This window comes from Mus musculus, chromosome 12 (genome assembly GCF_000001635.26).
Source record: "Mus musculus strain C57BL/6J chromosome 12, GRCm38.p6 C57BL/6J".
NCBI lineage: Eukaryota > Metazoa > Chordata > Mammalia > Rodentia > Muridae > Mus > Mus musculus.
In genome coordinates, this window is record NC_000078.6 from 21,417,437 (window position 1) to 21,422,066 (window position 4,630).

At 46.5% G+C, this 4,630-nt stretch overlaps 1 long non-coding RNA gene across 1 annotated transcript; it reads left to right on the plus strand.

Moving 5' to 3' along the window:
* Positions 1–445: 445 nt before the first annotated feature.
* On the plus strand, positions 446–3,628 carry Gm4419 (predicted gene 4419). Its single transcript, NR_166748.1, has 4 exons — positions 446–646; positions 780–854; positions 1,194–1,398; positions 3,430–3,628. It is a non-coding gene; the product is annotated as a predicted gene 4419 (long non-coding RNA).
* Positions 3,629–4,630: the final 1,002 nt, after the last annotated feature.

The window sequence follows — 4,630 nt, forward strand, 5'->3', positions numbered from 1 at the left end:
CCAACCCGGCCTCGGTACCTCGCGGCGGCTGTTGCAGCCGCAGTCCCAGAGCTGTGTCCGCACTCACCTTCTAGTCTCCGCAGCCGCGACGCGAGTCCCACCACTTTGATCTGCTTTGGGCTTTAGCCGAGGACCCTCCCGTCTCAGCCTAGCACGGAGCCGACGAGCTCGCCACCGACCAATAGAACGCTGCACCTCCCCAAGGAGTCCCGCCTCTAGCTTCTCCTCTGTCCAATGAGGGGCGAGCGCGCGGAAGGGGGCCCAGGGGGCGGGGCGGGAAGCGAAGCGGAGGCTCCGAGGGTGGGTCGGCTCGGGTAGGTTCGGTTGGCCCGCAGGCTGCGGCTTCGGCCACGGGGTTTCCTCCAATTAGATCCAGGGTGAATGGACGTCACTGTTGCCATGGCGATGCTTTTCCAACTCCCCTCATCCTCCCCGCCAGCCCGGCACTCCTGGGTGCGGCACGGGACCGGAGGTGCTTTCGACCTCCGAGGCTGCGACCGCGTGTCCTGTAGCAGCAACCACTGCAGATGGGGCGTTGCAGCTCTCGAGCTGCTGCGGCTGCAGCTGGACTTGGCAGGGGTGAGATAATTAGCCCTTTTGATGCACAAGCGCCTTCCTTTCTTCTACCTTCCTGTTCTTGACAAAGGTTTGTATCCCCAAGACATTAAAATGCAACCCTTACAATTTTCCTGTTTCGGCTACAAATTAGAAATATCCTGATCCCCATTAAAAAAGGATTCGTTCCCAGAGAAAGTGGCTTAATTCAAGTTTTCACACAGGCACCCGAAAGCCAGCAATTCCCTTATGGAAAGGTAGATTCAGGAGATCTGGGCAGGACTGCGTGGCAGCGTCAGGTAAGCATTTCTTTAAAACGGGGAAATGACATTAAGCACGATTTGAACAAACACAGCTGTGACTACCCGATCCCCGGAAGCATATTTCTTAAACATTTCTTTACTACTTTTCCACATTAATGTCTAAGTACACCCTGCCCCGAACACACACACCTTTGTACTCTGTAAAGCATGTATGCATGCTTTTGTTTTTTGTGTGTGATGGGTTTTTTTTCTCCTGATATATTTGTGAAGATCTCATGTTTTTCTCTGCACAATAAACACCCTTCTGAAATGAGAGCATTTGCCCCAGATGCCATGTATTCAGGGTCACAGCTAACATTTTTCTCCTTTAAATAGGCTCCCTTATTTCCTAGCCCTCAATCCAATTCCTAGTGAGGTGGCTGTCCTACCGGACTCAAAGAATGAAACTGCCACCTGGGCTCTGAAGAGATGCCAGTTCCAGTAGTTCCTCAAGGGTTCAAAGAACTTCAGTGACTGCCACAGGCAAAGTGGATTCAAATGCTAAACGGAACCAAGCAGACCGAAGACTGCAGAAAGGAAGGTCTGACACTGAGCACAGATGGGGGGGGGGGGGGGAAGAGACGAAGCTTCCAGAAATTCAGATCTCCTCCCAGCTGCCCCTCCCTACCCAACTTGTAAAGGTTGCTTTGTGCTTTGACCAGGAGAGGCCTGGTTGGAAAGTGACTCTACTCTGTCTTAATACAGAAACGCCTTACTATGCTCCAGTGCAGCGGCGGACGGCCCGGTGTTATTTCTGGAATCCCCAAGGCCAGGCTGCAAGACACACGAGCGTTTATGTTCCTGTGGGTTGGGGTGGAGCTGGACACACAGAAATCCCAACGGATAAAATGCCTTCTGTATAAGCAGTGGATTTCAAGATTCCCTAAATTAGAGCAGCAAACCCAGCCCATAGAGAGGAGACGCCCATGGAGGTGATGAGAGAGGAGACATATGAAGGGAAATTGTCAAAAAGGTTGTTTCTGAGTGAGGCCTACCCAAAAGAGGCACGTGCCAAATATTTACCACAAACAAGCTCATATGATCATGTGAAATCAAAAACTGACACATTATGAAATTGTAATATCTGAGGGACTCCATAGAATCTGCTTGTGTCTGAAAAAAAAATTCTTGGTACTTCAAGTCCCAGAACACAGAAAAGCTGACATTTAGAGTGGCTTTATTTGTTATTATTTTATTTATTTATTTATTTATTTATTTTAAAAGATTTATTTATTTATTATATGTAAGTACACTGTAGCTGTCTTCAGACACTCCAGAAGAGGGAGTCAGATCTCGTTACGGATGGTTGTGAGCCACCATGTGGTTGCTGGGATTTGAACTCCTGACCTTCGGAAGAGCAGTCGGGTGCTCTTACCCGCTGAGCCATCTCACCAGCCCTATTTTATTTATTTATTGAGGGTCACACTGCATTTAAATCCTGCAAGGATTAACTCATTCAATATACTTGATGCCACTAAAAGGGAAATGTTGTAAACACCATCTCCAATTTAAAAAAAAAAAAAAAAAAAAAAAGGAAAATGAGACACAGCCTGATCATGGTCATGGACAGGTCACTCAGCTACCCAGCAGCAAAAACTACATATATGGACACATGTGGTGTTTGTGTCATCCTTGAATCTTTGCTGCGGCTGTTCCTCCTAGTCTTCTCCAGCTCTGATAGGGGTTGTAAGGATTCTAAGGCCCTGACTAGTCTGTCTTCTTGGAAGTTCATCCGAGAACATACAAGAGGTATTTAGCATCACGCCAATGTGTTGGAAAGGGTTCTTAGAAAACAGTCAGCAAAGAAAGTACTTTGTAGTTATCTTATTTTTCCTGATTCCCCTACGAAGAAGTCACTGGAACAGAACAAGGCACATTCATTTTGCAGCCAGATGATCCTCAGTCTCAGTCCTTGATATTTACGGTTTGACCTTGGGCATCTTGTTCCTCTTTGGATCTCAGTTCCTAGACCTATAACCTGTAAAAACAGTTCCTAACTCAAGAGAGTTAAGTCAGCTATCACGTAAGAAAATATGGGTGGCCTCACAACTATCTAGTAAGTAGTATTAGTTTTTGCCTAGTTTCTTCCTTCCCTCTGCTTGGGGCTGGGGAAGGTATCCTGCTAAGAGGAGCTTGGGAGCCTTGTGAAATGTTATTGAAAACCTCTCTTAGGTCAGGCGGTGTTAGCGGCAGATTTCTGAGTTCGAGGCCAGCCTGGTCTACAGAGTGAGTTCCAAGACAGCCAGGGCTATACAGAGAAACCCTGTCTTGAAAAACCAAAAAAGAAAAAAGAAAAAGAAAACCCATCTCTTGAATCTTTGCTGTAATCAGCACAGATAAGAATTGCTGGATGGCTTCCTTTAGTGTCTAATGGGATTCTGGGTGTTTAATTTAATCTTTTCGAGACAGGGTTTCTCTGTATAGCCCTGGTTGTCCTGGAACTCACTCTGTGGGCCACAGTTGGCCTCAAACCCAAGAGATCTGGGGTTAAAGGGGTAGACCACCACCTCCCAGAGAGAATGACATTTTTGACTGTGAATTTTGTGTAAGTAGATTGCCCTCATTGTTGTAGGTGAGTCACATACATTCAGTTGAAATCCAGGAGAGAGAAAAACAGCTTCCTTAGAGCAAGAGAGCCCTTCAGCAGTCTGTGTTTGAGTGTCATCTTGTAACAGAGGCTCCTTTGAAACCTTTGGACTGAAAATGGAACATCAACCCTTCTGGGGCTCAGCTTGTTGGCCCACCCTGCCTAATAAATCATTTATTTACAATCAGTCTCTCCTATTTTTACATTGTAATAGGTAATATTAATTTGTCAACATGACACAATCTGGGTTCATGGAAGAGACAAGCATGTGGACTTGTGTGTAAGGGGCCTTCGAGATTACGTTAACTGAGGTGAGAAGGCCCATTCTAAATATGAGTGGCATCATTTTGTCGGCTTAGGCCCTGGTCTGTATAAACGGAGAAACCTGGCTGAACACTTGCATTGTCTGTTTCCTGACTACAGAAGTAACATGGCCAGCGGCCTCCAGCTCTTTTTTTGTTATTGTTGTTGTTGTTTTTCCAGACAGTTTCTCTGTGTAGCCCTGGCTGTCCTAGAACTCACTCTGTAGACAAGGCTGGCCTCGAACTCAGAAATTTGCCTGCCTCTGCTTCCCAAGTGCTGGGATTAAAGATGTGTGCCACCAGGCCCTGCGCAGCCTCCAGCCCTTACCTCCATATCCTCAAGCTGAGAGCTGAAACAAACCCTCCCTTCCTTAAGTTCCTTTGGTCAATTACTTTACCACAGCATGAGAAAAGTAAGGGATACATGTATATTCTATATAATTTCACTGGGAAGCCCCTACTAACATATCCAATAATTTTCCACTCAGCAAATGATCTTTCCATAGCTTTAGATATATACCTACAAGATGTCTGTCTGACCTCTCCCTTATCAGACCACAGGCTTTTTGAACCCCAGGGAGAAGAGGGTTTGGGGGAGGGGTGTTTGTTTTTCTGTCTTATCCCTACAGTGCCCTCTAAACACTGCAGTCTGAGTGGTTTTGCTGAAGCTCAGACCAGTTAAATCACCGACCCAGTTGAGTTCAGATTCAGCAACAGGACAGTCTGGCTTCTTCTACAACAGCCAGGACTCTGTATGCTTGCAGTGGGGGAGAAGCCACTACTGTTGGCTGGTGTGAGAACAATGTTTAGTTATATGGGGCTGGTGTGTGGCTAAGTATATATGTACTAGTGAGTTGGCTGCTTTTATTTTCATATGGAAGCGC